The sequence below is a fragment of the Eptatretus burgeri genome, chromosome 13, assembly GCF_056783735.1.
Source record: "Eptatretus burgeri isolate ZD-2024b chromosome 13, Ebu_testis_v1, whole genome shotgun sequence".
Lineage (NCBI taxonomy): Eukaryota > Metazoa > Chordata > Myxini > Myxiniformes > Myxinidae > Eptatretus > Eptatretus burgeri.
The window spans coordinates 18,374,122-18,397,260 of NC_140973.1; the positions used below are offsets into that span (position 1 = coordinate 18,374,122).

General features: G+C 45.5%; 1 protein-coding gene across 3 annotated transcripts in view; it reads left to right on the forward strand.

Moving 5' to 3' along the window:
- The window catches only part of LOC147013973 (sodium channel protein type 1 subunit alpha-like), a 263,021-nt gene that overhangs the window by 4,591 nt on the left and 235,291 nt on the right, over nucleotides 1–23,139 (forward strand). Inside the window, exon 2 of one of the 3 annotated variants that reach the window (XM_085851453.1) lies at nucleotides 15,135–15,301. The exons of the other annotated variants lie outside the window; for them this stretch is intronic. The gene's annotated coding sequence lies outside the window, so the exon portion shown is untranslated. The remainder of the gene's footprint in view (nucleotides 1–15,134; nucleotides 15,302–23,139) is intronic. 3 annotated transcript variants of the gene reach the window in all.

Here is a 23,139-nt window from a genome sequence, read left to right on the forward strand (position 1 = left end):
AAAACCCTAACTATCAAAATAACTATGCAGCGCATTTACATTTAATCACCCATTAGACAAGGGATGGGAAGCTATCTATCCACATTTACTTTTCGATATAACTGAGCTATAGGACCTGTATGTTGAGTGTGCTCATGGTTTCCAGATTCGCAATAATACTACTTCCTGCAGTGCAATATTGTCCAAATAATGCTTCAGAGGGTGTAGCAACATCGTCTGTTCCAACACTGCTTTTAAATACAGACAGAGGGTTTGTAACTTATCAACAAAAGTTGGGACACCTGTAGGAATTGCTTGCATCAACTTTCAATGCTTAATTTACTTCCATTGTTGCAGAACAGGTGCAGTTGCTAACCCTTTTCTTGTTCCCTGAAAAGGGCCTTTTTTAACAACTCTGAAATTTTAAGTTTTTGGTAACCTAAAGTTGTTTTTATTAACCTCTGGCAGTTTACCTCTTAGCTTTGTATCATTTCAGGTTATTCACTGGATTTGAACTGCTTAAATTTCAGGAAAAACTGCAAAAATGGGGGTGTTCTAAAACTTCTGACCGGTAGTGTATGTATATTTCTCTCTAATTTGAAAAAAACAAACTGTGAATACTGCTTTGAATTTCTGCCCTTTTTGAAGAACTACATTGTTCCACTTCAGTTGTTGTTGCTGCTACTAAGTCGGGAATTTAAAATGACAACAGAAACTACACCCAAAATACAGAATTGATATCCATCTTTTTCAAGAACGTCTAGTAACTAACAGACCCTGATTTTTGGTACAATGTATTTGTATACTTCAAATACATAAACATAGTTAAACACTTTTAGCATTTTTCTCAATGTAATCATTTCAGATTTAACGTTTAAAATTTTTGAAATGTCATGCAATATTATGTCGGCTTACCTTCCTTATTATATATTTCGGCTTTGCAGTGGAAATTGATAGAAAAATTCACTCCACTAGTTTCCTTTCCCACATTCCAAGATGGCATCTTTGGTTATATACACCTCATTTCAGGTAAAAATAACGGTTGCTCTTGATGGGAGGGGAAGGGAGGGGTTTATGGAGGCTGCGCGCCAAGTGTGCCCCCAAGGGGTTTAGGGAGGGTGTGCACCTTGTGCGCACCCCCCCGGATCTGCCCCTGTGTGTGTATACATGTATATATATATATATATATATATATATATATATATATATATATATATATATATATATATATATATATATATATATATATATATGAACGGTGTCCCAAAAGTCACGTAGGGATTTAGAAATTAAATAACATTTCTGTTTTTCAATAATTTGTTTTTCTTTTCTTTTCAGAATTTAGATTAACATTTGGAAATTTCCCATGGAAAAATTCACAACTGAACAAAGAACCAAAATCGTGGAATTTTATTTTAAATTTCATCGATGAATTATTCTCACCCAAAGAGAATACTGCCGACACTTCAATGCCAGAAAACCACCTTCAGATTTCATGATTCGTTGGTTGATTCAATGTTTTCAGCAATGTGGGTCAGTAAGTGACTTGCCACGATCTGGAAGACCATGTTCAGTCCATTCGCAGATTAATCGTGAACGTGTACTGGACAGTGTTTAAGAAGAACCAGGAACATCGATCTGCAGATGTTCTGACCAGTTGGAGATGTCTCGGATGTCACTGTATCGCATACTAAGAAACGATTTGCACCTCTACGCATACAAAGTGCAATTGGTGCAAAAGTTGAAACTGACTGACTCATCGACAACGCTTAAATTACTCAGTCCAAATTCAGAGGTTGGTGATTGAAGAAAACGAATTTGTTCATTAACTGATTAAGAGCGATGAAGCTCATTTCCATTTGAACAGTTTTGTGAATAAGCAGAATTGTAGGTTCTGGGGATTAGAGAATCCTAGGGCTATTCTTCAACGTGAGTTGCATCCTCTCAAATGCACTGTCTGGTGTGATGTAACATCAGAAAGGATTATCGGCCCTTATTTTTTTGAAAATGAGGATGGTAGTGCAACGACGGTCACTAGTGAGTGGTGTCGAGCCATGCACCAGAATTTTGTGCATCCTGCAGTGAAGGATAAACCTGAGATGTGGTTTCAACAGGATGGAGCCACTGCCCACACAACACGAGCCACGGTGGGGCTTCTAAGGCAAATTTTTGGACACCGAATAATTTTGTGAAATTCAGAAATTTCTTGGCCATCATGTTCTCCTGATTTGACGATTATTTTCTCCCGATTATTTTCTTTGGGGTTCCCTAAAGGAGCGTGTATACATCAATAAGCCCCATACAATACAGCAGCTCAATAACAACATCTGTGCAGAAATTTAAGGGCTGCAGCCAGAGTTATTGTCTGCTGTTCTGGAAAATGCTGTCGAAAGAGCCCGTTTCTGCGAAGCCGAAAATGGAGGACATCTAAGCTGCATAATTTTTCATAAATAAAGCAAATTTATCTCAATTTTGTAAATTTTCTTTTCTGATAAAACTAATCATTTATCTATAATTCCAGCAATCTCTCTGTGTGTGTGTGTGTGTGTGTGTGTGTGTGTGTGTGTGTGTGTGTGTGTGTGTGTGTGTGTGTGTGTGTGTGTGTGTGTGTGTGTGTGTGTGTGTGTGTGAGACCGCTGTTTCTCGACAACCTCTGGTCCGATCTAATTGAAACTTGCCAGGTATATTGCTGGGGACCCGAGGATGTGCCTTTTCAAGGTTTGATATTAATCGGACAAGTGCTTCCCAAGTTATGGCCATTTATTTACCAAACCAATGGCAAGACAGGTTGTTGCGTGGGCATGGCCGATGGGGAAGGGAAGCACAGCCACGTTCCCCATTACGGGTTACAACATATGGGCTTCCGGAGAGTGATGACTTCGTGTATTCTAATAATTTCTCGATTTCTTATGCGCATTTATAGATAAACACAATGCCCCAAGTTATGATCGTTTTCATATTAGACGGTGTATAAATTTCGGGAACATCAGAGTGCTGGTATGCTCCGAACCAGGAAGTAAATTTTTTCTCTCTCTTCTCATCTTTTTGTTTTTCCTTGCCACGACATTGCGAAAAGGTAAAATACGTTGGCGCTAATTGAATAATTGGGTATTAAAAATAAATTGCGAATAATCGTAACTGCGAATAATATCGAACTTCCGGGTCACGCAGGTTCGGGCACGTGAGAGTGAAGAAACGGCCTGTGTGGTTTATTTATTTATTATTATATATTTATATATATATATATATATATATATATATATATATATATATATATATATATATATATTTTTTTTTTTTTACGGGCACGTACTAGTAAATTATTAAAAAACAGAAATGTTATTTAATTTATAAATCCCTAGGTGACTTTTGGGACACCCTGTGTAATATATATATATATATATATATATATATATATATATATATATATATATATATATATATATATATATATTGTTGTGGAAATGGCCCTTAGTATGTTATTAAATGTAGGATTAGCCCAGATCCCCCATTAAATGCATGTTTAGCCAGGTTGTTTGGTAAATGGACGTTACATGTGTGTCGGGAGGTGAAGGAGGCATGTTCATTGTTTGTACGATGGTGGTGTACCGAGAGGTTCTTCTTCCTTCCCCTCTCCGGACGATAGTTCCCACCCAGTGCTCTGAGAGGGTGTGGCCTAGAGAAGTGAGCGCCAGAAGGGGTGGATCTGTGACGAGCGCCGAGGTGGTGCAGTCGGCTGTACAAGGGACGGCTGTGTCTGTTTTGCAATCGGCTGCGTGCGTGAGGGGTGCGACAAAAGGACGATGCCGCCATCTTGCCATGTGGCGTGCTTGGGCCGGGTGCTCGAATCCGTTGACATCGGCTTGTCACGAGCCGCATTTGTGCCTTCGACACTTTTCCTCTCGTCCATGAAGCATCACAAAGTACTCTGTGTCTTGTCTGCATGCTGTCCGTGTCTTGTCTGCATGTTGTCTAAGGTTTATCTCACTAGGGTTCCCTTCGAAACCCGTAATCCGTAGCTCCCTAGTTAAGAACGAGTTATAGATTAATTATAAATTTGTCGTGAATGCTTTGCTTGTGTTGTGTTCCCCGACGTGTCCCCAATAAATCTGGCTGAGTTATATGGGATTTGCCGCCTTGAATTTATTCCTGCCGCGCCGAGGAACGATTCGCTCGATTTGGATATAAAACCAAAATGGTTACGGACTGGGAGACTCTGCTCGGTCTCTGACAAAACCAGTCTGTAACCGGGGTCTATTCCCCCAGGTGGCAAGGCACAGGTGTATTTTGGTATCGTGATCTGAGGCGCGTAACCCGAGAATTGTGCCGAACCAGCCGGCGTTATAACCCCGGAGACGGCGGTGCTGTTAAGTGATGCCAAATCTTCAAGAGTAGGGTGTGATTGACGTCACTCGTCTGAATCCTGAACACTGGGGTCAACAGTCGGGTGTGAATCCTGCCACCGCTGAATCCATAACAATATATACAATAAATAATATATATATATATATATATATATATATATATATATATATATATATATATATATATATATACAGTATTTTGTTGCGGCCACGGGTACTGAGACACCAGCTTGTCACACAGGGGGATTAATCCCCGGTTGTCCTCGGTAGAGCCGGACCTGGGGCCACCGCTCACAATTAACGTTGTGGTACGGTGGGTTGTTTTAAAACCACGAACGCCCCCCAGTCAACCACGAGTTCCAGTGTCCACCGTTTAACTAGAGGTCACGTGGTTACCTGAGTGGGGAGCGCACCCTCGGCAAAGCACCAATGTTATCTCGATTAGATTTTAATTAGGGCGGCCGAGCGTTTTAACTGCTGGTGTGTGCCGACGATTTTTGGTCAAATCTGTGGTAATTACCTCTCAGTCTATCTCGGTTCGAACAATGCTAGACCAATGGAAGGAAAGGACAAACACGGACAGGTTGGAAATCGACATATAATTTATTAATAATAAAATAAATAAATAAAAAGAACTTTTTATTTGCTGAGGTAATTTATGAATTTCAAAGCAAAATCAATCAAAATGCTAGGAAAGAGACAAAGAGCAGAAGCTTAACGGGGGTTGACTTACAGACAAGGGTACCCAACGGATCATTTAGGGGGAGAAAATTGTCTCGCTCACCAGAAAGTCGTCTGTGAAGCAAAAACGTTCTGGAATGCGTGCGTGTCGCATCCATCACCAGCACCCAGCCTTGCCGTGCACCCTCTCGCGGGGCAGCCTTGAACGCCAGTCGAAGTCTGGAGGGCACCGAGATCGTCTGTCACGGGTTTAGACCTTGGTGTTGTTGACAGACCCGTGCCTCACTTGTTGGTGGCGCTGCTCGCACCCACACGCGCACCACACGCTCGCTTGCCCAAGCACTGGGAAGGACGAATTGTCTCGTTGGCGCTGGTCAGACGCCCACACGCACACCACACACGCGCACCACACACTCGCTTGCCAAAGCACTGGGAAGGACGAATTGTTTCATCGGCGCTGGTCAGACACCCGCTTCTTGCTCGCTTCTCTCGCTCTTTGCTTTTTCCTCTCTCCTTTTGCTTTTTCCTTTTCCTCTTTCACTTTTTCTCCTCACGATTTTCTCTCTTCACGATTTTCTCTTCACACTTTTTCTCTCCTCTTTTTCTCCTCAGAACGTACTGTTACGAATCGGGAAGCCATCACACACAACAGCCAGAGTCCCCGTAGATCAGTTATCTCAGCAAGTATGTGTTTATAGTTATGGTCCCGTCCCTATGTTTAATGGGTGATTAAGTGTATGTGTGCTGCGAGTTAGTTATTTTATAGTTACAATTTATACATCAACCACAACAACATACACCTTCGCTTCTTCCACCATCGCCCTCCTTCATGCGCATGCGTGACGAACGCAACCGTGGGCGGGGCCCACTCCCTCTTTAGCCAATCGGTAAGGAGCGGGCGTCTCACCCGCCTCGTCCCTCACTCAACTCGGTCGCCATTACGCACGTGGTCTTAGGTGAGGAGGTAGGCGGAGCTGCAATCGCCTCAGATCAGGGCTCCACCCAGACGGGTGGGAGTTTCCCCACCTACAGTGGGCCTGTCCAATGAGGGGCGGCCAGCGAATCGCGCGACGCAACTGTCCAATCAGGAGGTGAGTGGCCAGGGAAAAAATCCCTCCCACCTCACGAGAGGAACGAATAACAGTCGGGGCGATGATTCTGTCTGGGTCTGCCTCGCCTGGTGTCGTCTGATCCGTCTGGAAGCTTTTTCGGCCTTGATCGCCTGTCGCCTCGTTGTCTCTTGCCTCGTCCGCCTTCATGCTGGCTGGTGTCTGTCGCTCTATCCCTCGTCCCTGGTGCTTGGTGCTGCGTTGAGGCGGTGGGTTCGAGTCCCACCGAGCCAGCTCGACCAGACCGCACGAGGCGGACAGGTGCAAGTGCAGACTCTTTCCCTCAGCTCGCCTTCCCTCCCGAGCTGAAGGGCCAAATAAAGGCCGTGGCCGCCATTTCTTTTATGTGTGTGTGTGTGTCTGTGGGCTCAGTCTATAAGTAACAATTGTTTAAGTGCCTTGTACATTACTTGCATTCCTTCTTGATAGTCAGTTTAACTCCCTGTGCTCCCCTGCACCATTATAAATAAACCCCCAATTGTTCAAAGTACCAGCTCGTTGTTGTGCTTTCTATTATTTTCAAAATAATTTTGCTGAGGAAAAATGAGGGCGGGCTTCAGAGCTCATGAAAGAAATGTGTGTGAACGTGTCTGTCGTAAAGAAAAAAGCTTCCCATAAGAGAGGGGATATATCCTTTGCCCTTCTCAACGCATCACATTTAAAATCCCATTAGATATGGGGCTGGGGCTAATCTGAACATTAATTTAAGGAAATAACTGTCTGAGGACCTGGATGTGTGGATGCATTCATCAGACCGGATTCTGAAATCCGTAACACTATATATATATATATATATATATATATATATATATATATATATATATATATATATATATATATATATATATATATATATATATATATCATACACACACACGCTGTCGGACCTCGCTACTCGCGGGTCATAAAGTGTGACTGCTTCTACATTTGCCTTTCGTGCATTCACGGTTTTTTTTTTTGTCGGACCCCGCTGTTTGCGGGGTACACACACAAATACTCATATATATATATATATATATATATATATATATATATATATATATATATATATACATACATACATACATACATACATACATACATACATACATACATACATACATACATACATACATACATACATACATACATACATACATACATAGAGACGGGGTGTTTCAAAAAGAGTGATGCAATTTTAATTGTTTATTTATAAGGAAACAGAAACCTCAGGAATGTGAACCAAACATTTCTTGAAAGTTGATGACACGGTATTTTCTATCACTGATTGCTATTGCAGTTAGTTACTGCAAGAGTTCGTGAGAGCCCAAGGTCTGAAATTGGCATTCACACAAAATCCTTGTAATTGATATTCTCGATGTGTGCCCTTCCACGGTTCAGACAGGCATTGATCCTGACTCCAAAGTTCTGTCCAACTTTCCTGTAGGTCTCATGTGGCACTGCCTGGAGGTGGTCTGACACCTCAAGCTTCAAATCATCCAGTATGGTGGGTGGTTGGCAAAGACAGAGCTCTTGGCAGCACCCCAGAACTAGTAGTCCAGAGGGTTCAAGTTTGGGCTATGGCGTGCCCAGTCATGAGCGGTACCCAGGGCAACGAGGCGGTTTCTGAAGAGCTGCCGCAGGAAAGTGATGGTCTCACCAGCTGTATGTGGTGGTACACCATCATCCTGCACCATTTCCCCAGGATAAATTATAAAATCTAAATTTGTGCGCAAAAGCACAATTGACATTGTTCAAATTTAAAGGAATTTCATAATCAAATTTGTCGTGTGGGGAAAAAGTAGACAAAATGGCGGACAGCCATATAATGGCGGAGGACGTTAAACGTATGCTTGGAGATGAGTCTGGCTTGAGGCCTAGCAGAGAGGAACCTCCCCCACTCCTGAACGTTCCAGCCAGGAGGTTGGTGCGATGTCCACCCAGGAAATGTTCCAGAAACGATGATCATTGGAGTAAAAAAATTGGAGACATGAAGAGAGAAATTAATAAATTGGAAAATACAATGGATAAAACAAAAGATTATTTGGTAATGAGAAACATTAAGGAGAAAATGACCAAGAACAAGAAAATTCACAAGCACAGATTGAAAATGGAATGGCAGTTTGAATTCGGTTTTGAGGTGGGGGGGGGATAAAAGAGAATGCCACTAAGACATTGGAAAGTAATAACAACCTAGACAGACATCACGTCAATGTGGATGTAATTCTGCCCCAGAAAGAGACCATTCATGTAGAGGGTTTAGATGGGGTGAAGAAAGAAGTAGGACCCATGATATGTGAAGCAACATCTGTGGTTTGCAGTATGGCAATAGTCGGTGCACTTAGACCCTGCAGCGGTCCTTCTAACATGCCCGGGACCGACAGGGTGTGACACAACACCAGTTCTGGAGTACGTGCAGATACTCGAGCCTGAGCCTGAGTCGGTGAACCAGGCATTCGAGCCTGCAGTGTTTGGGGTGGCGGATGAGCTTTCGCAGTATGTGAGTGAGGTCAGACTGCTGGTAGACAGGGCTGAACCTATGCTGGTGAGGAAAGCTGTGCCTGTCGAGGTGAATGAGCTGGCATTTAAGGTCGTACCAGGATTCGGGGTGTTGGAGGTGAACCTTGTGAGGGTTGACTTGGCGCCTGGAATGGGGTATTTGTAAGCAGACACGGGACAGGCAATAAAAAGGAAATGCACCATTAGAAAGACATGCCATTGTGGAAAGGTGTCAGATTGGGCCCCATTTGGCTTTTAAATGTTGTTGTTGTTGTTGTTGAGTAGGAGCTGTGAGTCATGAGCAGCTGGCTGCTCGTGGCAATTGGGAAGGGTCGGAGGAGTTGGAGGATCAAGGCCAGCAGCAACTGCAGGAGGGGGCAGAAAGGGCCAAGACCATTACATGCAGCCACATTTGAAAATGCAAGATCCAGATTTAAAATGAAAATTGAAGCAGCCTTGGAGGGACCTGGCCCCTGGGTTGCAGCATTTGGACCAGGGAATGGGGGGAGGGGGATTAATGGGCCAGACATCGTGGGACTTTGCCCCCCTGAGAGATTGAGAAGCACCAGTCAGTGTGAGGATTCGCCTGGCAGGATTTGGATGTGGCGTCCTAGCATGTGTGTAGTATCACTCAGGCCCCACAGGGAGTCGTGTGGTGTCATGGGGGTCCTATGTCAATGAGGGCGTCGCCCAAGCGAATGTCTCAGGCCAGTTGGGTCGCTGGATCCTGGAGAAGGTTGAGACATCTGGGGAATCGAGGTGGTCCCTCCTGGTCACCCGCAAGGTGTGATGAGAGGACCACAAGGGAGAATTGTGCTTTGGCTGCTCCTTGGTGGTGGCACCACTGAGGGCCAGTGAGAGTGAGCAACTAGTGAGCAACTGCCTTGGCATGCCATTCAGTGGCCTCTCCCTGAGGCTCCAGGACAGATAGCATGGGGAGACCTGCCATGCTGGACTGGTCTGTGGACACAGGTCTGAAACCGCATAGACCGGGGGTATGGCTAAAGCCTGCCAGATGACTATGGGAACATCTATGGAACATTGCGGCGTTAAATTGGAATGATGGGAAAGGTCCGGAGAAGCATGCATAACGTTCCACAGATGGTCTACAGTGATTAATGGGCTCTCAGTTTGGGAAGAGAGCCCTGGGTTTTATTTGCACAGGATACAATGAGACGGTTAGCTGCTGCAGGTGCTCCTGGTATTGAATGGCTTCCGAGAAGTAATTGTATTTGTGTTAAACTTTCCTTTCCCCATTGTCATGACTCGCAATGCTTTTATTTGGGGGATGTGCAGGTGAGTTGTAGAATTGGTTCAGGTGACAGGCAACAGTGGCCATGAGAGCCAAGCATGTGGATCGGGTGGAAGGGATTAATAATGTGGTTTTGTGTGAATAAAGGATTCTGTTTTGTTTTGGTTATTGTTTGTGATTAGCATGTATGCAGGCCATGACAGGATGGAACACCACAAGTCACATGTATTGCAGGTGTCGGTAGAATGAATGGCAGTTGGTGAGGGATCATTGCGTGTAAGGTTTGTGAGGGGGAAGTGGTGTGTGTCCGCTGGTGGATCAGGCTCTCTGGGAGAGTGAGGAATATGGAGTTTTGCCATCCCCCGTCCCCGGTAGCCCAGCATGTGACTGGGAGTGGGGAAACACATCGGGCGGAGAGTTGGTTCGGTCAGCCACGGGGAAAAGTATCCCTGGTGACATGGAAGGCCGCTGAAGGCCAATGGGTGACCCCCTCCGGTAGGTTGTGCAGAAAAGTGAGCTGTTGTGGTGCTGGGGGGGGGGTGAGGATGGGGAGTCCAGGATTTCCCTTAAGGAAGGACTTTGTTTGTTTAGTGGGCACGCACACACTCCTACACCTACAATGCCACAGATTAGGACCTCCCCTCTGCTGAGTTTAGGCCATACCTGCAGGTAATTTATATGCCATGGACTTGCAGGGGAATGCAAGGATTATTGTTTTGTCAAGTATGAGGGTGGGAATGTTCCACTCGTTCCCTTGCGACTTAATGTGTTATGGAAGGGAGGTAGCCCGTGAAATTGGATATAGTTTCAAAATTGGGAATTTGGGCTCAGCTGACAGCTGGATCAGGTGGCATCCACTGGAGGACATGGTCAATTAGATGGGGCTTGAATTGGTTGAGTTAAATTGTGGATAAAATAGGCCTGCTTGTTTGTGTGCTTTCACAATCTTCCCTTCCCACTCTCAGGACACCATCTTGAGCAGAGAGTGGTGGATCGAAATTTAAGACCTTGTATATAGAATTGTTGTACATATTTGTGATTATTGAAACAAAGGAGATAGAACTGAAAAGAGTCTAGGTAAGGTAACTGCGGTTTTCCTCTTACAGCCCTGTCTGATTTATTTGATAAGTTAATTAGGGGTGTGACTGAGAGCTAACGCTGGAATATTGGGTTTGATCCTGACAGAGAACCTTGGTTGGAACAAAGTTTCTGGGGAGAGGGCTGTGTTACGTGTGGGTGGGGAGGGTCCATAAATGGACTGTGGTAAGTGTAACATGGTCCGTGTGATTCCAGTCGGTTAGATTGCCATGTAACAGGGAGCTGTCAGATTAAGTCGTTTGTTACGTGACACTGAGGCATCATATGTAATTTGTAGACAGAATAAGGGTGTAAAATGTCTGGCTTTCTGTCAGGCGAGGCCAGGTGAGGAATTGGATGTTTGAAGGCACATTGAAGCTGCTCGGTAGGACTGTCACGATCTGTCTGGCCAATGCGTGTGAGCCATGGCAGCGAAATAGGCTGTGGAGCCTGAAACAAGACTGGAAGACTTTTTTTATTGGGGCCGCCCTGTGGCCGGGGCGGCCCAGAGTATGGACCTCCCACAATGATTGGGAAACCATTGACGGCGCTTACGGCAGGAAAATGCGGTCCCGAAGTACGGAGGGAGAACTAGAGGACCCGGGGTGGAGGAAGGAGGTGGTGTCGCCAGGTGCATTGAAGAAGTGCCCCCACTCTCTCGCTCCCTCCTTTGCGTGCAAATGTTCCTTTGTACTGCGTGTGGGTTTGAAAAGCGTTGTCCCACTTGACAAATGTTGGAGTGCAGAGAAGGAAGAGTGTGGGAAGGTAATTCGATGTTGGTCTGCAAGATTAATTGTCTATGTTGAGCGATGGATGAACAGATGATTGGTGGTGAATAATAATTGGAAGAAGAGTCGGATGAGTGGTGTGGGAGATGGATACAGACGGACCGAAGGATGAGAATAAACCGATTGCGAGGTTGAAGCAAAGACTGATGGGATGAAGGGGTTGTTGAATTGAGGTTTCATGAAGCAGATTGGTGGTAGATTGAGTGGATTAAAAGCAGGCAGAGAAGGGGAAGACCACACTGGGAACACATAGACTAACCTTAACACATTTCTCCTCAAACCCCTGGACAATGGGCAAAGGTCGACCTACCACATAAACTGATGAAATAACTCTTTCTGGGGAATCCTGCATGTGCAGGAATTCCATCCTCTGGGGTGCATTTCCAAAACCGTAACAATACATTTGAGAAAATTCATCAATTATCAGTGATTTCGGTCATATGTGTTTATTATTGTAAATAAGCCTGGTGTTGGCTTCACGGTTAAGTTGGCTGGCTTCAGATCTTTGGGTCTTTAGTTTGAGCCCCTGTCGTGCCGTTAATACCAGGTGGGTTGACTCAGCCTGTCATCCTTCCAAGGTCGGCAAAATGAGTAGTACTGTTGGATCCCGACATTCATTGTTCTGCTATTCGTGGACTCTGCGTATTCGCGATTCATAAAATGTGACCTACTTCTATATTCGCGGACCTGTGCTTCATGTATTCATGGTTGTTTTCGCTAGCGTCATGGGCGTATTTGGCACCCAGGGTGGACCCTTCCTTTGGTACCCCCCCCCCCAGGCAGATCCTTCCTTTGGCATCCCCCCTCCCCCCAAGATGAATAATTTTTAAAAATGAAGCACACAGAAAACGTATATCATGTTTGCAAGTAAAATTTCAAGTGGATTACAGGACTGTACCTGTAGTAAGCAAATTGGAAATATGAAAAATGCAGGATATTAAAAATTCAGCAAACAGGTAATACATGCTTGGCATTGATATAACAAAAACACATCTTCGACCACAGAGAAAACAAAACCAGTACGAATTTTCAAAAAGGTAACATAAAATCCAGTGTCAAGGAACGATTGCACGACGTCATTTCCGGGACGATGTTTTTCCTGCCCATTAACTATTTAATGGAGGAGATTAACTTTACAGAAGGCCTGCGAATACAGTACAGGAATGTAATTAACTTTTCAGCATGTAGGGGTTAACCCATAAAGCGCGTCGAGCTGCCATCGTGGCTGAGACATGGAGGTGTATGCAAATGAGTTTAAACTGACGTTAAACTAAAGAACGAATCATGACCTTTCTGACAATGCAAAATGCACTGGTAGCTGATGACAAAAAAAGCATTTCTGGGATCGTGCTTTATATTCAGGGGTTCACACAATTAAAAAAAAAGAGATTCTCCAAAGAGTACCAGCAGAAATTTGTCAGCTTCGAGCACGCTCGTCTGCTTTCCCAATCGCCACTCCGATTTTTAATGCGCCACTCAGCTCCTCTCTATCTCAATCTATCTCTCTCAATCTATCTCTCTCAATCTATCTCTCTCAATCTATCTCTCTCAATCTATCTCTCTCAATCTATCTCTCTCAATCTATCTCTCTCAATCTATCTCTCTCAATCTATCTCTCTCAATCTATCTCTCTCAATCTATCTCTCTCAATCTATCTCTCTCAATCTATCTCTCTCAATCTATCTCTCTCAATCTATCTCTCTCAATCTATCTCTCTCAATCTATCTCTCTCAATCTATCTCTCTCAATCTATCTCTCTCAATCTATCTCTAGTGCAGCCTGTGGCTGCTGGTTGCATCATTGGTTGGGACACAGCTATGCCGCTGATGCAGTGCCCCTCTACCAGTACACACTGGTACTCATTTCGCTGACCCCAGAAGGATGACAGGCTGAGTCAACCCCCTCGTGTACTAATTCAGCGGCCCAACTTAATTCAGCGGCCCAACGGGGCTTGAACTCAGGACCCTAGGATCCCAAGCCGCCACCCTAACTACTAATTCAACACCAGGTGCCACTCAGCTGAGTATGCATCTTACTCCTCTGTAAGCGCTCTCTCAGAACGTTCACTGCAGACACACTTTTTTACATTCTGGACGCTCCTAGGCCTCCTCTTCTTCCTCTTCGCTAGCGCGTTCTCCTTAGATCAATTATTATTTTTTTTTAGTTATAAACTTACAAAATAGCTTATAAATTATGTTGTTATAATTTATAAACTTAATTTTGTGCACTTAAATTTTGAAATCACTGTAAACCAATAATCAGTATTATCACGGAAGAATATTACTGACACGAGCTGAGAAAACCCCCTCTTCCTTTTCGCTCACGTGTTCTCCTCAGATCTATGTTTTTTTAATCTTGTAAGTTACAAGTTATAACATAAATTCTATTCTTATAATTTATAAACTTAATTTTGTAAACTGAAATTTTGAAATCACAGTACATCAGAATTATCACGGAAGAATCTTACCGACACTTGTTGAGAAAACCTTTCATAAAAATCCTCTGTTGTGCTGGTACGCGTTTGAGCTTTCTAAAGGCAAGGGACTATTCTAAGCATTTATTACGGAAATAACCCCGCTGAAGGACCTACGTGTCATGAGTGCACCTCTACAATAGTGCTTTCTTAAATCTGCAACAATATTATAATGTCACTTGCAACTAAAACCATCATTATATCATCGTACTAGTATTTCAACTCTCCCAATGGCACTTCCACTCCCCCCCCCCCGCATCTTCCTTAGTATGCCAGCGATGGGTATACTCGCAGTTTTTCTGACCTCCTCCAACATTCGCATCCCTGTGTTTCACATACTCGTGGTTTTTCGCAAGTGCATTCTTGGTTTTTCTGACCTGCTTCTACATTTGCGGCCCTGTGCTTCACATATTCGTGGTTTTTCACGTGAGTTTGGATTTTCCCTTATGAATCACGAACCACCGGGAACCTATTCCCCCTTTTCCCATTGAAACAATGCCCCGACATTAATGTTAGGATTTGACATTCATGGCATTTTTCAGGAATGTATCTCCCTTGAATGTCAGGGTTACTTTCAACAGTACCAGCTTAACAGTAACAGTTCAAACAGTACCAGCTTACTGGAAACGGGCACAGCCACACTTCCAGCAACCAGCAGTCACAGGCTGCATACAAAATAAGAATTATTGTGAATTAACAGCCTTTATAAATGCACTTGAAGCAAACTGCTTAAGTAAATAACAAGAAGTGTCATTTTATAGTGTCAGTCAATACTTTGTGTCTGCCCCTTGCCTTCTTGAGTGCCATTACTCTTTTCTCCATGATTCCTGTATATGACTGAAGCACTCCACAATAATATTGTGCAAATATTGTATTGTACATTCCACACTCTGTATGGTTCGTTGGGTTCCTTTTGTCCTTCTCTGTTTCCAGGTGATATTGTTGCGGGGCCAGGACGTCGGCCGACGAGCACAACCACCAGATGGAGCAGTAGAGTCGGCTCGACCGATTGCCTGGAATTCAGATCGTCGCCCCGGATAAGTCCGGAGTCGACGGGTCCTCTATCGGACCGAAATTCGCCAATGGATAGACCACGTGGGGTAGGGTCGATTGCCAATTCCAATTTACCTAAATACCCACGTGATGCAACTACTGGGGAATTTCACCCTCGACGGAACTCATATGAAAACAAGCTGCTTAGCGCGATCGTTCTGTGTGCGATTCCGAGCGGTTTAATCGCCGAGAACCGTCGGTCCAGATGTCCCCTTACGGCGGCACAACGGCCTGGCTAATTTTCCCCCACACGTGACACGCTCAGTCAATACAAGAATGGACACTAACGAGCTGAAAACATTGAACAAATGGGGGTTTATTTATAATGCAATGGGGAATGAGGGGAGCACATAAGGCAGAGCTATATCAAATATAAGAAATGCAAGTAAATACAGCACAGGCACTTAATAGTTTTGCTACTTACCAGATGGGCCCACAGACACACACACACACACACACACACACACACACACACACACACAATTGGACCACCCGGTCTTTATTAGGACCTTCAGCCCAGAGGACAGTCAGACTGAGGACCAGGATGGCTGGCTACCTGGCCGTGAACGCGCGACTGGACGTTCCCTCCTTCCGAGAGCTCCGGTCACTGAAGGACTGGTGCGGCGCAACCGAACCCAGCCGAGGTGAGACGGGGTGATCACCCAAGCTCGCGATCGCGCGGAAGAGGAGGTGAAGGTGGAGGTGGACGAGGACTTCGACCAGACCAGACAGGCTTCCCCGAGTCGAGGGCTCCAGCGAGATGACGATCGAACCCAGCTAGAACGAGATGGGTCGCTCGAGATGATGCCCCTCCTCGCTTCTTCCTTCCCTTCGCTTCTCCTCAAGTCTCGTCGCTCTCTGCCTCGCTGCAAGCTTCCTTTATACGCTCCGGTGCACTTCCCCTCCCCCTTTCTGACGCGCGGGGAAAATCCCGGGGTGGGAGTTGACGTTCTTTTCTGCAGCATACTTTTTTTAACGGTCATTCTTGTCATTTTGTTGCTGATGTTGAAGATGAGGTTTTCCTAAAATAAATCACGGCACATTTACATTGATTCACCCATTAGACAAGGGGAAGGAAGCTATCTATAAAACACATACTTACCGAAATATCTGAGCTAAAGAACCTGAATGTTGAGTGTTATAGTTTTCCAAATCCGCAACACTACCCCCTCCCCTTTTTACAGACTCATCCTGAGTCATCAAATTTTCGTGTGATCAGCATGTGTAAGTTCTCCCCTAGTACATGTTACCTTCGATCCCCGAGTGCGACATTTTTTTTTATTTTTAAATACGTGTCCCAAAATTAAATAACCTAGTGCGCTGCGTAGATAACTAACAAACTCATACAGACAACTTAAATAAATTGCCGGCGCTATGACAGACATGCAGGTGGGGTTCAACGTATTTACAACCTTAACCCTCTGAAGCCCCAGGGGTGATTTTTTTTATTTTTATTTTTATTTTTATTTTTTTTTGTTCACCCAGAACATTTTGTGGGTTTTAGAGGGTTAACTTATCTATTTACACTAACCATGGCCCAGGACCTGGCATCTGTAGGAAAGAAGGCATAGCAAAGTTAGTCAATAGTTTGTGAGGGTGAGTGCTCCGCAGCTGAAGGTCAGACGTCTTCAGGGCCTGCTCAAAAGGCCCTTCTGTTTGTCACTGAACCTTCTTTTTTTCAGTTTTCAGCTGCTGGAGGCAACTCACCCTAACCCAGCATGCGATATGCCATCCCACAGGCAATTTGAAGGGGGTAGCCAGGCTGCTCAAATGCAGTCTCTGGCTCCCTTGTGCAAGAACAGGGAGGTAGCCGGCTGCCCAATGCAGTCCCTGGCTCCTCCTTGAGGTGAACTGGATGGAAGCAAAACACAACAATGAATGGATGGACTATGAATGCAGTCTTTGCAGAACACTGGGGTTCCTGGCGCACATGGTTATGGTTGGTGACACAGGGGCAACACATACAAGGGTAGCAGGCATGGGGTTATGGCAGAGGCAGGCGAACAAGGCATGGCAAGGCAAACGCGGAACAGGCCGCTGTAGCACAAATAGGCCGGCATGTGAAGCTGGCCGGCCTCTGGTATGGTTCCATCAGGTCTGGAAGGAGTGTGGTGGTGCCGGCCGCTCTGAAGGTGGGCTCGAACGTAACCTACTGTCTCCCCCCAACCTATCGCCTTTGCCTGTCTCTGTCCATACCCACTCCCTTAATTTGCAACACAAAGCAAATTTAGCCCCTTTCTATTTATTTATTTTTTTATTTTACAATTCCATCTCCCTAACCCACTTTATTGTCCTTGTCTGGCTAACCTGTCATGTCAATCTAGCCTACTCCCAACCCCTACGTTCCCATTTTTGGAGGGGAATAGGGAAAGACTAGCATCCTGTCTTGAGGCCCAACAAAGCCTCAGAATGGCCTCCTCAGATTTCAGCAATCATCTCACCAAGGTGGGTCCAGCAGCCTACAGAGAGCGAAGGGATGGATGGTGTGAAGGGGGTACATCTCCTAACTATCCTACTTTTTAAATTAAATTTTAAACTACCCTGGGGCTTTCTAAAACGCCTGACACTTTAAACTATCGGTTCTAAAAACTATGATTCCCATCACCTGTGTTGGTGTCCATTACAAATTTGGGCCAAGCCCTCTAATTTTCACTGTTGCCCTCACACAATTTTGTGGCTGGGCAGCGTGGCTCAACTGGCAGGAACTTCCCCTCTGCCAAACTCTAGCCATGGCACCACCGGGCCCACAGGCTGTCTCTGAGCCTACCAGCTCCCTATGAACACGGGGGGGTTGCCCTCTCTGGCATTGCCCCCCTCCGATGCCCACGTGGCATTTTGGCGCTACGGGTCCCGTTTCCGACGGGTCGCCCGTGCCGACTACACTATCCCGGTCCATTGGACCCTTGGCCGACTCTGGCCGACTAGTCTGGTGCCCGGGGTGCCCTCTAGTCAATACTCACCTTTCGACAGCCACACTCCCAGCCTGTCCATGAACTCCTGCACCCCTACAAATGGGTTTAGTGTCTTCTCTCAACACCAACAACAAAACGGCCTCCTTTTAGTAAATTTAACTAACCCACTAACACATTAAACTGACCCCAGTTTCGTGTCCCTTGGGTGGGAATCACTCCTCCCCCCAATCAGTCATTCGCACCATGCATTCCACATTCACTCCATACTCACTCAGTCATTGTACTTCATTTCCTTTTCAAAACACTCCAACACTGCCATTCTCCTAACTAAATTCCCCTAACTGACTCGTGCTCCCTCCTCGTCCCTTACAATAATGCACGTTCCATTTAATCTACGTAGCTAAGCTACGTCCCCACGACACATTTCATGTCTGTCAATGTCTCCCAAAATCCATTTTCCATTTCTAAATCTATCCTAAAGGCCCAGTCACACCTTGACGTTTTAGCCAGGAATGGCAACGTATAAAAATGCACGTAAAACGTTGGCGTATGCTGAAGTTTTTTGAGGTTTTTTTGAAAGTTTTGGTCGTATTCATAACGTGTTGGTCGTATGCATAACGTATTAGTAACGGGCACAGAACGTTTCGTTGTGTTAAAGATAACTTATAGCAACGAATGCTTAGCCTGTTGTCAGCGTTCACAACCTATGCCCAATGATAGTTTAACTTAGTCATAGCGTGCTGCACGTATCGCCGACGAACTCGTGGCGTTCTCTGTTAAGAACCTGCTGCTCGCCGATTTAAATCATAACCGCCTGAAAATTGGAAGTCTCAACATCGCAGTCACACTTTGACGATTTAGCCAGCGTATGCCGACCGATGAAAAATGTGTCTAAAACGCTGGGACACGTCGAATACGGTATGGGTAAGTTGTGTATACGTTAGGAGCACGATGAAAAACAATGAAGTACGCTGGCATATTACGTGGTACATCTAGTACGTCGTGAAATTTCAAGCATGCTGAAAATTTTACGACATACTCGACGTACGGCTCACAAGTTCCGCATACGCTGGCATAAGTTCTCGGCACGCTCCGCAATCGTTTACACATGTTGGCCACATGTTACTTGTAAGTTACTCATAAGTCGAAACACGTCGAGGTAATGTTTAGCATACCCGAAACTTAATTTTTAACCTACGAGTAACGTGCTTTGAACCTATGAGTAGCGTGCTTTGAACCTATGTGTAACGTATCTCAAACGCACATTGGCGTATGTAGACGAATTTGATTGACGTCTTCCCGACGACGACATAACTTACTGAACTTGTTTCTAACTTACAGCTACCGTATAATGGCGTATCGGCAGTGTTTAGGGGAATTGGTATATACAAATGGGCTTCACAAGAGGAACCCGTCAGTGTTCCAGACTCCATGTTGAGTAGATGTCAATGTCAGTAGTAGTAGTAGTTCGAGAGAATTTAGTGATGTCGATGTTAGTAGTAGTAGTAGTAGTAGTAGTAGTTCGAGAGAATTTAGTGATGTCGATGTTGGTAGTAGTAGTAGTTCGAGAGAATTTAGTGATGTCGATGTTAGTAGTAGTAGTAGTAGTCGTAGCAGTAGCAGTAGTAGTTCGAGAGAATTTAGTGATGTCGATGTTAGTAGTAGTAGTAGTAGTAGTTCGAGAGATTTTAGTGATGCCGATGTTGGTAGTAGTAGTAGTAGTTCGAGAGAATTTAATGATGTCTATGTTATTAGTAGTAGTAGTAGTAGTTCGAGAGAATTTAGTGATGTCGATGTTGGTAGTAGTAGTAGTAGTAGTAGTAGTAGTACTTTCGAGTAACGTGTTGCAAAGTGTGAACAACGTTCGTGTAGCGTGCATACAAAACGTTACGCATAGCTTAGAAATAAGTTTCGGGTACGCTGAACATTACCTCGACGTGTTTCGACTTATGAGTAACATACAAGTAACGTGTTTAAACGTGTGTCAACGATCGCATAACGTGCCTACAACTTATGGCCAGCGTAGCGGAACGTGTGAGTCATACGCCAGCATACGTCGTAAAATTTCAAGCATGAAAAAATTTGAGGAAAACCCAAAAGTTCAACGTTTAAAGCCAGCGTACTACCACTTATGGCAGTGTTTTTCAGCGTGGTCTTAACATATACAAAACGTACCCATAACGTATTCGATGTGTACCAGCGTTTTACAAAAATTTTTAAAAATCGGCATAAGCTGGCTAAAACGTCAAGGTGTGACTGGGCCTAAAAATCCCTCTAACTAACCCATTCCACGGGCTCCATGAGGAACAACCCATGTCCCCATGAAGTCGGTCTAACTAAACTAACCCATCCCACTAACTAGTGCTTCCTTTGCCCTAATACTGGGCTCTGCACTGGAAGCGAGGCTTTTTCTGCAGCGCCATGGTGGCAGTTTATGGCACTCCCGTTCGTCCTTATGGGCGATGCCAACGTCCCCTCCAAAGGCCGATACGTGCGGCCATGACGTCACTCTGCCAACACTCTCCGGGGAATTCCCCACGCGGGACGACATGTGCTGTTTTTCCTGCATTCGCGCCGCGAGATTCCGGGTGACGTCACCCGCGCACCGAGCCTGCAGCCGGCGCGCGCGTTTCATCCCGGGAACCCGCTCCACGAACAGAACACGCTGTATGCAGCACGTGATGCCCCGGACACGTGCTCGTACGTACATGGGAACCCCCGTGTTCTCTGCCTCGCTGCAAGCTTCTGCAAGGGCAGAGCCTCCATCGCCTCAGATCGAGGCTCCGCTCCGAAGAAGGGCAGGGAGTGTTTCCTCCAGCCAATGGACGGAGAGCGAGCAAAGCCGAGGTGCTCCAGCCAATGGGAAGCCAGAAGGCCAGAAACGACAGAGCCTCTTCGGGGGCGGGCCACCGACACGCCACCTGTCCAATGGGAGGCAGAGTTACCTCAGGGTGGATCCCTCCCACCTCGCAGGAGGGGTTGAATAATTGTCGGTGCGATACGTCTGGTTCGTCTCGTCTGGTCTGTTGGCCATCTTCCATCTTGGTGCTGGCTGGCGTCTGCCACTTTGTCCTGGTGTCTTGGTGCGAGGTTGCATATTTGACCGAACCGTGTGGGTTCGAGTCCCACTGTGGTGGTTGGAGTGTCCGATTTTCCCAAGCCCTTCCACAAGAATCTCGAGCTCCACAAGGGCATGTCAGCAAGCTGTGCGAACGCGGCCTGGTACCAGCAGAACTCTGACCCTCCAGTTCGCCTATCCTCCCGGGCTGGAGGTCCGAATAAAGGCTGGCCGGCCCCATTTTCTTTTGGTGTGTGTGTCTGTGGTGGTGCCGTCCTATAAGTAGAAATTGTTAAGTGCTTTTGCTCACTGTACATTGCCTGCATATTCGTGATAACTCTGCTCTGTGACTCCCTCCCTATTATAAATAAACCCCTGTTAAATGTACCAGCTCGTTGCCTGTCGTCTCTGCCATTGTCCCATTACAGTGCGGGCTTGAGAAATAGTGAGGCCGTTTGTGCCGTAAGTTGTTATTTGGACCGGCGCAGCTTTGGTAACTCCCGCTCGGTTACGCCGGATCCGAGTCGGTAACGGCGACACGGTTCGGACAAAGCCGGCCGAGGGTGTGGCTTCCCCGGTAGTTAGACAACGTGGATACTTAGGTGAATTGGAATTAGACAAGTGGACCCCACCTCACGCTGTCAAAATATTGGCGACCACAGTCCTTTAAGCGACCCGTCGACTCCGGAGTTATCCGGGTGACGACCTTTCAATTCCAGTGTTCGGTGGGAGATGGCCCGACTGCTCCATCTCGCGGTCGTCCTCGCCACCGACCCCCGGCCCACAACAATATAACGATTCGATGTCCTCAGATTCATCCGTCCGTCTGTCCGTCTGTCAACAATTTTTATTTTTCTATCTCCTCCTAGACGTCTCGGCCGATTGAGTTCTAACTTAACACGATGATAATACTAGTTGCTCTCTATAGATCGCCTTTTTCGCATTTTCGCCTCGGGTCAAGGTTACAGGGTCATCAAGTGCAAAATGACTGATTGGTCGAATGGCCTATAAGGAAGCATCAGGCGGCTATAATGCATAATGGGTTTCATAGGGATTATTAAGAAGATTTAATTCGACCAACTAGTTTCTCGTTACCTCTGTCATCTGGCCCTGTTAATTGGGCAACACGAAGTCCGGTGATTTCAACACGGCTTCGCGCGGTTATTTTAAGTTCAATTTAAATTCTGTTTTCACCTTTCATAGTCGCTATGGTTGATTAACACTCGGTTGCATCAAATTTTGTGAAAATTAAATGTTTATATCCTCGGTCTGTGTGGAATGCATTGCAGCGAGTGGTAGCTTCCATGGGCTTCTATCCGTTTCCATGCCATATAACGAGGCTGTCGTAAGCTCTAGTTTATTTCTGTTTTCACTTTTGGGACCTTCTGGTGTAGCTACACGTTTAATGAAGATAATTTTCGTGCAAATCTGCTCAGAAACACACTTTTCATGAGGAAAATATATTCAATTCAAATAACCGTGAGACTCTGGAAGGGACACCACATGCTTTCCATTCACTGCTTCACCTCATAACCTGTCCTCCTGAGGGACTGCTTATTCGTAGCGTCTGAGATTAATGTTTATATTTTAGATGGTTTGGGGATCTGCTCTACAAGTATCTGAAAGAATTCCGGTGAAAAACGGACGTTTTATGATTTTGTTAGGGCATTTCATCCGACTGATAGCTGGCTGGTCACGTGACGCCACGCAGACGTGCAGGCAGCGAGTGATTGAGCTTCTCGGTGGCCCGAGGGTCCTTTTTAGTTGGGGTCCAACTCTGTTCTGGATACAGCCATTAAATGCACACACTTAGAGTATTTATTTCATGGCCATAAACATGGGTTTGAAAATTGTATAATGATGTTGGGAATGATTCCCAGAATATGGAGATTTTTGCTTCGAGTGGTCTCACGTG